Below are 11,921 nucleotides of genomic sequence, written 5' to 3' on the forward strand. Positions count from 1 at the left end.
CTAGAAGCTCTCAGCCTTGCAATCAAAAGCACCTGAATGCTGTCAATAACCATGTGAGTCGCGGGGTGGATCCTTCCACAGTCAAGCCTCCACATGAGAACCCAGCCCTGCCTAACACCTGGATTGCAGCCTTGTAGGAACCTAAGCAGAGCACTCAAAGCTAAGCCACCCCCAGATTCCTATCCCAGGAAGTGTGAGATAATAAACGTGTGTTCTTGTAAGCCACTAAGTTTGCCATAATACTGTTACGCAGCAATAGAAAACAAATACAGGGACTTTTTCTATCTCTGGTTGGGCCTGGCCCTGTTGTGGACCCACGAGGCCGTACTGTGGAGTTCCTATATTTAACTGGACCCCTTTTCTAGCAGTGGTCACCAACATGGGGGATAGAGGGAGAGTGCCAGCCTTAGGTGTTCACAAAATGATCCATTGCATATGAAAAGAAAACATTTGAATTTTTATTTCTTTATTTTTTCTAAAATTATGGGAAGGAATTTAAGCTTTCCGAAGAGTCAGTATATAGACTGACAGTCAGCTGGTTCAGTTCACGTGTCATAGAGTCACAAACTGTGGAGGCAGATGAGGAACGTGTAAAGCAGAGGGGGCGTCCCCAGGAAGAGGCTCACAGCGGCGGTCACACTCCTTCCTTCACGTTGAGGGCATTGTGACATAGGACAGTGCAGGGGAATTAGGCATTATTTCCTCTAGTTTAAGTACAATAATCTTCCCCAATGGACCCCTGGTTTAAAGAGCTTCTTAGAAAGACTGTAAGAACCTCTGAGACAGTACTCAGTGCCCGCGTAAGTGATCTACAAGAAAATGGTAGTGCAGACATCATTTATTAGTGTGAACTTTTTTTTTACATTATGAGATTAAACAATGACGATATAATCTTACATAATAAAATGCAAATTATTAAACACACTATTTGAAATATGGATGGATGCAAATATTGTAACATGTTTTTGTGGGGTTACTTTTCTACCTTCTGTAGCCATTAAAACCAAGTATCCAGACAAACTCAAATCTTTGAACTGTAATAATCTGAGAGGAAAAATAATGGGAGAGAACAAAAAGGTGTTTTGTAATGTTAAAAAGAAGATACAGGGGCTGGCCCCATGGCCGAGTGGTTAAGTTCATGCACTCCACTTCAGTGGCCCAGGGTTTTGCTGGTTTGGATCCTGGGTTTGGACATGGCACCGCTCATCAGGCCATGCTGAGGCAGTGTCCCATGTAGCACAACCAGAAGGACCCACAACTGGAGTATACAACTATGTACTGGGGGGCTTTGGGGAGAAGAAGGAAAAAAAAAGAAGATTGGCAACAGATGTTAGCTCAGGTGCCAATCTTTAAAAAATATATATGTACAGAATTATTTAAAATATTTCATCACATCTTTTGCTCATTTTAAAATTCTCATGTGTGTGTTTTTGAAATGTTCCTAAATATTTGTAATTTATAAATAAATTATAAACATGGAGGTGAGAGTTCCACCATATTGGTATTTACAAAATGCTATTAGAATAATATTTAGGGAGACCAAAAGATATTTTTGTGCCATTATAAAGGAAATAGAATATGTAATTACCTAAACATATTTTTATTTTATAATATATGTTTTGAAATGTAAATGAATATTAATAGACATGCATACTTGTAATTTATAAATAAATATCTGTATATTGGGGATGCACGCTTATATATTTTTGCTGCTGGGATACAAAATCAATTTGTTTGAAGATCTGCTGTAGTGGATGAACATACCTGGTTGTGTCTAGAATTGGGTAGTTGGGTTTCTCTGATGTCGTTCAGACTTATAATGCAACGAGGGTTTCTCCCGGTTGGAGCTGCTGCTCACCATCGCGTGTGTGTGTGTTTTACAGGGCTTACGGGAAGACAAGGAGACCAGGCAAATGCAATTTAGTTATTTAGTTAGCAAATTCAATTTCTTGATTAACTATATTCAAGTCATTGTGGGGTGATAGAGAAGGGACTGGATTCCTGCCCCCAAAGGAGCTTACAGTGTCATTGTTATTAGAATGAAAGACATAAATAAGCACATGTGTGGTGTAGTAAAGATATAAGGTGGTCTGTGATGGAGTTTAGAGAAGGTAAATATATTGAGGGCTATGGTTATACGCCAGACTTTGGACTGCAGGCTACTTACATACTTCTCGGTGTTTCTTTCCTAGTCTGTAAAACTTAGATAATAATACCTCCCTACATACATCTTAAAGATGTGAACCAAAATGATTAAAAGTTGAGAGGTTAATGTAATGTATACAAATAATAGAAATCTACATTATTTTAGAAGCTTTGGTTTGAATTTTTCTTTTTTTCCTCCCTGCAAATGGAAAGGATGATGGTTGGATCCTTGTGTTAAAGCCAGGCTCGCTCTATTAGAATTTATGCAGAACCTTGAATTTGAAACTATAGATAAGATGGAGGTTGAAGCGGACAAAGAGTCTTCTGCTCATAGAGTGAGGATTCCTTAGGTTTCTTTGGAGAATGGTTATTTCTTTTATTTCTTTAAAGATTGAGAAGAATTCTCTCATGCTGCGTATAAATTAATGTATAACTCTTATTCTAAAAAGATTTCAAATGAAAAATATTGAGTTAGCAGGAATTTACTGACCTCTGATGGCCAGACTTAAAACTGCTCCTTTTATCACACTGCATACAATGACAGAGTGAAGCTCTCTCTGGAAGCCACCCAAGTGCATATGGTAAGGCAATCAAGAATCACCAGCCCAGCGGAGGGATACCATGAGACGTCAACTAGTCACCGTTCCTTTTCCCGAGCTCTGTTAAATCAACGGTGCTTCATTTAAAAACGCTTCTGCGTGCAAGTCAGAGTAATGCCAAAGTGTGTGCCAGTTTCATCTGTAGCCTAGGAGTGATTCGAACATCATTTCAGACGTCTCTGATGCTAATTAACAAACTCCGTTACAGATTTAGGTAGCAATATTTGAGATGCTACTGTCAGTCATTTCTGCAGCGTGGATTCCCCAACAGTCTTTCGAATGCTAATTAACCACTCTGGGAGTATGGATTTCTGATTTGAATACATCGAACTTTTTTTTGAAAAATTCGTGGTCAAGGACACCTGCTTTAGATCATAGTGAGAAGGTGGCATGTTCTCTGCGTGGTAGAGAGAGCTGGGAGGTCGTGTGGACGTCTTAGCAGATTCTATCGGTAGCCTGAAATGGAGTGGTCATTTTTTGTGCACCAGAAGCTTGTGATATATTAGTGCCACTGTTCTGTCAATTTACCAGAAACAGGGGAATAGGGAACAATAAAGTTGACATGAAGATGTTACTTCTTAAGAACATTTTGTTTCATGTAAGTATATATTTTAAAAATGGATTTACATCTTATCTCCAAAAAATGGATTTGTACCCCTTTGAAACCTGCATCCAGTCCTCTAAAGCTGGCCTTCTGGCCTCAGACCTGGCCTCCTCACCTCTCCCTCATTGACCCTCCCGCTGCCCTGGCCCCACGGCTGCTCCTCCACAGCATCACACCCCCACTCACGGTTGGCTGTTCGCACTGCCTGGGATATTCTCCCACCTGTCTTCCCTTGCTTCATCAGGTCCCTACTGCCACTTTTACTGCCAGGCAACCTGGTACAGCTCTGCCTGCGATGGGCTCTTCACGCTAAGGAACCGCAGGTGCTCAGTTACGCAATCAGCGCGCTAATGCATGAACTACAATGTCTCCATTTTCACAGTCTCCAGATAACCCCAATCTTCAATCCAACCAGATCCCGTAATCCATTCCACATTTCTGTCCTTGAGGGTCTATTCTCTGCAATTGCTTTGGCTATCTGTGCCAGTCCAGAAGATAGTAACCAATCTACATATTTTTAGCAGAAAGAGATATAACACAGGGAATGAGATGCCTAGAATCCGTGGAAGGGCTGATAGAATGAGCCAGGAGGCACCGGTGGAAGCACTGAGTTCAAGATCACGATTCTATACAGACCTCTCTGCCTCTAGGTCATGCCCTTCAGCCCTAGAGAGGTAATCGCCACTGTCACTAGCTTCAGAATACTGTTTACTCCTTTTTAATAGTCTCTTCATCAAAACTTTCCTCAAGCTTTAACCAGTTTGGGTCTGCTAGCTGTTTCCTATTGATTCACAAATCTAATCTTTTAGATATTCTAATATGGCAAATTCTCTCCAAAATTACATGTGCTTTAAATAGTAGTTATGCCAAGACCGAACTATCAATTACAAATATTTATTCTTGAACTTAACACAAAAGCATTACTATTCTTCCTGGAGGTAAAAGATACTTCTTCATGAAGATTGCTACACATGGTTGCATACATGGCTCCTGAACAACTCTGAAGGCAATGTTCACATCCTCCTCGATGTAAGAGGTGGGCCCTCGACTTGGGTGGTACACGCCCTGCACAATTGCATATGGTGGCCCTGTGCCAATCCGGGAAACATTTTTAGTCTTCGAAGGATATGAAGGTTATCCTCTCAAGCAAATTGAGGGTAAGAAAATCCCAGCACACGGAGGCTGCTGACTGGCCAGAGAATTTGGCTCGGTCTTAGCTTTGATTCTTTCCTCGCCACCAACCCATACGAGAGTTTTTCTTTTTAATTCCATGCCCTCCAGGTGGTGCCCCGAATTCACGCTGAACATTATCTAATTCTTCCGTCTGGTTTGAGTCTGAAAATCCCAGCCCAGGTTCCTTTACCCCTTGATCGAATTAAACTAATCTGTTTATGGCCTGCCTCTGCTCGCTTCTTCCCGTCTGGCCAGGCCACAGCCTTCAGGCTATCTATATGTCCTCAGATTGAATCCTGGGTCTCTCTCTGTCTGTCTCTGCAACACAGCACGAGAGTGGTCACGAATGAGGGGACAGCGGCACAGCATGAGGCTGAAGACGTGGGCAGAAGTCAGCCAGAAAAACCAAGCCTTGGAAAGGTGATTTTTTTCCGCAAGAAAATGTATATTTTATTTTTTTAGCTTTGTTGAGGGATAATTGACAAAGTGGTAAGATATTTAAAGCACACATTGTGGGATTTGATACTTTGTGAAAGGATTAACTGAGTTAATTAACGCATCCATCACCTCACATATTTATTTATTTTTTTTGGTGAGAAACTTAAGTTCTACTCCCTTAGCAAATTTCAGTTATATAATGCAGTGTTATCAACTACAGTCACTATGTTTTACATCTGAGCCTCAGAACTTACTCATCTCAGAACTGAAAGTTGGTACCCTTTTACCAATCTTTCTCTATTTTTCCCACTCTTCAGCCTTTGGCACTGATTTTCTACTCTCTGTTTCTAAGAATTTGACTTTTTAAAAAAAATCCCACGTTTAAGTGACACCGTGCAGTATTTGTCTTTCTCTGGCTTATTTCACTTAGCATAATGCCTTCAAGGTCCATCCAAGTTGTCACAAATAGCAGGATTTCCTTCTTTCTCATGGCTGAATAATATTCCATTGTGTGTGTATACACACACACATACAAGTGTCTTCTTTGTCCACTCATCCATCGATGGACACTTAGGTTGTTTCCATGTGTTGGCTATTGTGAGCAATGCTGCAGTGAACACGGGAGTTCATTAAATTATCCTGTTCATTAAGCAGGATATCTCTTAAACACCTTGTTTTCATGTCCTGTGGATATACACCCAGAAGTGGGATTGCCGGATCATACGGTAGTTCTATTTTCAATTTTTTGAGGAACCTGCGTACTGTTTCCCATAGTGGCTGCACCGATTTACATTCCCACCAACAGTGCGCAAAGGTTTCCTTTTCTCCACGTCCTCTCTGAAAGGTTTTAAACAGGAGGATTACTTGATCTAGTGTGAGTTTTAGGAAGATCTCTCTGGCTGAGTTCCAAAGAATGAATTGGAGGGAGGCAAGTGGGAAGCAGGGAGATGAGTTAAAAGTCTGTTGACCAGGTCCAGATAGAGATGGAGTGGCTTAGATTAGTGACGATGGAAACAGAGGCTGGTGGGTGGATGGAGAAGGATTTTGGAAATAGAATTGATGGGACTTGGTAGTGACTGGATCTAGGGAGTAAGACATAAAGGAAGATCCCTGGCCATAGCTGGTGGACTGTGGGGATGTTTACTGGGGCGGCGGGGGGGGCACATCGTGAGGTGTGACGGTGAAGCATGGGAGGGAGAGGCTGGGGAGCAGGGAAGATCCCAGGTTCAGTGTGAGGTGCCTGAAGAAAGTTCCTCAAGTGGCGATGTTGACCAGGCATTGATGGATGGTTTGAGAGGTTGCTAATGGTAACTGGAGCAGACACAGGGTCCTTAATTTTTTTTAATGCAGTCTTTAATGAGTCGGGTGGAGTGGAAGAAAAAAATGTAAAATAAAAGATAAAAAAATCATTTAATCATTATCCATCCATGCTACATTCATTCAAAGACTGTTTCTTAAGGGCCTTACTTACACCAGATCTTATTCTAGGTGCTGAGTAAAGTGGAGAATTAGCCAAAGCCCTTACTCTCACAGATCCCACTCTCAATGGAAATAAATTCAGAATGTTGAGATTAAATGGCCAATGATCTTCAGGAAGAAACAGATCAAATTTTGTTTTATTTTATTTTATTTTTCAAGACATGTCACATTTATTTTACTTTTTCCATTATTTTGTGGGACTTTCTCTAAATGCTCTATTGGCTGGTAGTTCATAAGTTTTCTAGTTAATTTCCAGAGATGTTTATATTTGTATGTCCAGAAATGCTGATTGATAGAGTATTCTTTTATATCTTCTTTCTTGAACTTCATTAGCAGCAAAAGCCCTCTAAATATTACACACCAGATGAAGAAATATGTCACGAGGAGAGGCTTTTTTGCTATGTGTGTGAAGTAACTTTGTAACCTAAAATATGCCACTGAAATATCCTTCATATAGCAGTTTCACAAATATAACTTTAAAATATTCAATAGAACTCTCGCCAAAGATTTGGGTACACAAAGCTAATGTCTATGGAAAAATATGCCTCTCTTAAAAATCTATTTAGGTTGAAATCATGGCATATTACACTTAAAGCAAGGAAAATGATTTTGACAGTAGAAATAGGATGTTCTTCTTGTTTTAAAATACATGCAGATAAGTCTTGGAAAACCAGTTGTAATTTAATTGAATACATCCAAGTTCTAAAATTCCCTTGTTTAGAAATGTACAAATTTGCAAATGGGAAATGAAAGTCGGGTTGCTTTAGACCAAACGAAATAAACAAAGCATGACCCCATCTGAAGGTCTTCGTGAGACAGGCAGACTTTCAGACTTTTAATGTCATAACGGTATATTGCTGACTATTGCTGATAATATTAATCCTTGACTATTAAATTGTTAATAACAATTGGGCGGGGAGGGATTCATGCCACCCAGGCAATCCAAATGCTAAATAAACATTACTGGGTACTCGGTTGTGCTAGGCATTGGGACAGGGGCTTGGGCTACAAAGATAAAAAGACTCACATGCTCTTAATTCGGAGAGAGTTGCTTCCTTCAATTTCTGCCTAACAAATAAACGGTGATCCTAACGCGTTATCCAGTGCACATGGCTGGGACCACTCACCAATCTCTACCCATTCCTACCTGGTTTAGGAACAATGTTTACTTTTTCAGGTCTGCACAATCCTTTTGTTTAACGATGCTGAGAAGGGAAGTGTCATATTAACAAATTTCCTAATATTTTGGATAGCTGATGTCTAGTTATAGTATCCTTCAATGTTCATTCAAGCAAATAGAAGTTGCTCTCTGTATTTTACTATAGGGAATGAGAAGTTTCACACCTGTCAGATGAGAAAGGGAAGGGCAGTTCGCGAAACCCCCTGCCAATAATCTCGGCCAGCAATCCTGAAGCCAGTGGTCCTCAAAAGCATGACAGACGATGCTGTGTGCTTCTCATTCACCAGCTGCTCAGCATCCGCCTGCAACCGATGCTAGAGAATATGGCCTCTCCTCTCCTTTGGGATCTCCCCACGTGCCCCACTCCAATTCCCATGGCCCTATTCTTTCCCGGTCGACATCCTAACTTTTACAAAAGAGGCTTAACAAAGTTCACTGTGAGTTCAGCTTTTGTTGTTACTCAGCCACCTGTAGGATTACATTTGGTTTTGACTTTCACGTATCTCAACCCGGCAGCTACAAGAAATAAAAGGTTCTTTCAGGACAGTCTTAAAGGCTGTGGGCTTCTCTGACTGTGCTTGAGAATTGAAAAGCTTTTCTTCTGTAAGCTGCAGTGTTATGTATCCAGTCAGCTCCACAGTCATGACCTAGTGAATGTTTCTACTAGAACATTCTATTGCAACAGTCCTGCTGTCTTTCAACATTTAGCTTTCTATAGGCGCTTAATTCCAGGCAACTAGAGTGGAAATTTAAGGAATTATTTTGCCACTGCCTTTGTGCACCAAAAAGTTTTACTTTTCACTAGCAATGAGGTTATTACTTCCTTTAACTTTATTCAGATCAAAGAAGAAGTCCAAGATCCTCTTCTTTGAGGTTCTGTTTTGCTAAAACTGCTGACAATACTAAATGTTCTAAGGGCCAGAGTTTGGTCATTAAAGCAGAAGTCACTCCATATATTCCAAGCACAAAGGACTTTAATACAGGGAATTAAAGACTACAAACCATCAGAAAGCCTAGGGGATCAGGATCAGAGAAACCATTTTTGACAGTTTCATCCTGCAACACTGAAGTAGGTGGATCTTAAGAGCTCACTCAGACACCATGTGAATCTCATATCTGCTGAATACGTGAGGGATTGGCAAACTATAGCCCAAGGGAAAGTCTGGGCTGCCACTTGTTTTCATACAGTGTGTGAGCTAAGAGTGGACTTACACTTTATTTTATTATTTTGCTGAGGAAGATTAGCCCTGAGCTGACATCTATTGCCAATCTTCCTCTACTTTATATGTGGGTTGCTGTCACAGCATAGCTGACAAGCAGTATAGGTTTGTACCTGAGATCTGACCCTCTGAACCCAGGCTGCTGAAGCAGAGGGCGTGAACTTAACCACTAGGCCATGGGGCTGGCCTCTGGTCTTACATTTCTAAATGGTTGAAAAAACCAAAAGCAGAGTAATATTTTGTGATGTGATGATTACATGGAATTCAAATTCCAGTGTCCACAAATAAAGGTTTATTGGAACACAGCTATGCTCACTTGTTTATATATTGTTTATGGCTGCTTTGCACTCCTATGGCAGAGACTGTATGACCTGCAAAGACTAAAATATTGACTATCTAGCCCTTTACAGAAAAAGGGTGCTGATCCCTGGTCTTTGGGCAAACAATGGCTTCTCAATCTCTTCTGCCTTCCGAGTCTTACGAGAATGACTCTCATTAGCAAATCCTCAGAATCATATGGGGAAAATAATTTTGGGGGAATGTCACTCTTGGGTTCTCTTCTGAGTTGCAGAGGGGCAGTGGTCCTGAGCTGGCAATAAATAATTGAGAATACTCATAATGTGGTTGGGGATCCCCAAGACCACTTTAGATTAGAAGGCCTCACAAAACTCAGAAAAGCTGTTATACTCATAGTTATGGTGGTTTTTTTTTTTTTTAAAGATTGGCACCTGAGCTAACAACTGTTGTCAATCTTCCTTTTTTTTTCTTTCTGCTTTTTCTCCCCAAGTCCCCCCAGCACATAGTTGTATATATTTTTTAGTTGTGGGTCCTTCTTGTTGTGGTACGTTAGTTATGGATTATTATTGCCAAAGAATGCAGATTAAAGACATGAGCCTCCAGTTGTCCTCTCCCAGTAGAGTTATGTAGACAGTGCTTCATTCTCCCAGCATTGACACGTCAAAACAGCCATGAAATATTTTCCACCAGGGAAACTCACCAAACCTTGGTGTCCAGGGTTTTCATTGGGAGTTGATCACATTGGCACGGCTGATTGCTCACATGGCTGACCTTATTTATTCAGTCTCCAGTCTCCAGTCCCCCCAGAGGTCAAGCTGATACTACATGGCACACGGCACCCCACCATATATAATACTGTTAGCATAAACTACCTGGAGTGGCCCTGGTCCAGGCAAAGGAAGATACTCTTACGAGGCAGAATAGTCCAAGTCTTAGAGATGCTCTCCCAGGAGCCAGTCAAGGCCCAGACTTGTCTTTGGAATGTGCAGGTTTGGAAAACCCAGGCCTGCTGAGTTAACCCTTTATTGCCCACAAAGACTCACTGCAATTTGGATCTCAAGGAACCTCAGAAATTTTCTGATTAAGCCTCCTTTTTTGTAGATGAGCAAATAGAGGCTTTGGAATCAAGTAGATGAGGATTTAAATCCCAGTTTCACTACTTTACCAGCTGTGTGGTCTTGAAAAAATTATTTAACTTCTCTGAGCCTAATTTTTCTCACAGATTCTTAGTTAATAGGGTTATAGTACAAAATAAATGAGAATTTATAAAAACACTGAAGTCAGATCAGTGGTCAAACATGGTGGGTATAAAAGCAATTAATTTTCATTTATTCGATAAGCTCATTGAAAGCCCATTATTGTCATACTCACATAAGTGGAAGAAAAATTGCTACTTTATTAAAAATAAAGACTTTGATACACTAGTACCAGGGAAAACTTTATATCAGGAGACATGTCACTCTTTGTTTTGAAAATGCCCTGAAGGCCCCTTTGAGAGTGAGGGCTCTCCAGGGCTTAGTGTGCAAAGAAATGGATGAACTGCGCTGCAAAATAATGGAATGAAAAGGCAGTGAGATGAGAGAGAGGAGAAAGGAAGAGGGCTGGAACTGAGCGTAAAAATGAGAAGTTGAAAATATTTCTTGAGAAGCTCTTTCATGCCAGCCAGGTTGTTAAAAGCCTTCAATTCCACGGAAATGAGTTGTCCAGGGTGGTAGAGCTAGTTAATGGCAGAGCTGGGACCAGAGATCTTTCTAGAAATCCGCATTGCCTCTCTAAGAACCGAAGTTTTTCTTTCAACCACTTTCAATGTGAAATTATACCTTGGGATATTAAACATACAACTATTTTGCTAACATCTGAGACTCTCAGAAGCTGTCCACTGACTATCTGGGGTAATATGCTATTTCAAATAGTTAAATATTTACTTGCAGAATAGAAAATAGTTTATAGTTAAGTTTCAGAGAACGCTTCTGGGAAAACAGCGAGGAACCACAGTATCATTACAAACACTGTGAGAGAAAACAAAATCGTGCTTCATGCTTGGCTACTTTTGGTATTTTATAGTAAGCAACTAAAGTTTCCTGAATTTATTGTCATTCCTTTGAATTGATAAATGCCCATGGTCTTGTCCAGCTGACATTTTTATACAGCAGTGGGGAGATGTAAAATGTTCTTAGCTTTTGGAAACCCACAAACTCTGAATTTTGCAAGTGTTGATATCAAATATTACCCTTTGGTTGGGCTTCACTTTTGTCATATGTCTGGAAAGATGATCTAAGTCAAGGAACACGTACAGTAAAGAAATGGGGAAGCTTGGAAAGTATTTTCTCTTTCTCACTTCCTGTTTGTGACAATGAGCGATTCTGGCTCCTGTTAGATGGGCCTGGAGATTCTGTGAAGGCCAGGCATTCAAGGCTTATACACCAAAAGTAAATCCTTATGTTGGTCCCCAAAGTAAACTGCAGGCTGAGCCCCGTAGTAACAGTTCTTTCCCTTCTTTCTAAATGGCTTCCCTTGGGATTTCCCATTCCATCTTTTTCAGCCACTTTACCCTAACCTCTAGCTGCTAAAGATTTCCATGATCTTGGAACCTTCTTCCATTGCTCTGGTTGATTCTTCTTTTGCTTCTTTGTTTGTCTAAGGGTTGGGCATGTAGATTAAATTACTGCTCACAATTTTTCATCTCTATTAGTGTTATATATCCCTTGCCGTGGCCTCATGGTGAATTGACGCTGCTTCTCTACTTGAATTCTGGCTTGGCCACGAGGCTTGTTTTGGCCAGTGTG

This window comes from Equus asinus, chromosome 22 (genome assembly GCF_041296235.1).
Source record: "Equus asinus isolate D_3611 breed Donkey chromosome 22, EquAss-T2T_v2, whole genome shotgun sequence".
Classification (NCBI taxonomy): Eukaryota; Metazoa; Chordata; class Mammalia; order Perissodactyla; family Equidae; genus Equus; species Equus asinus.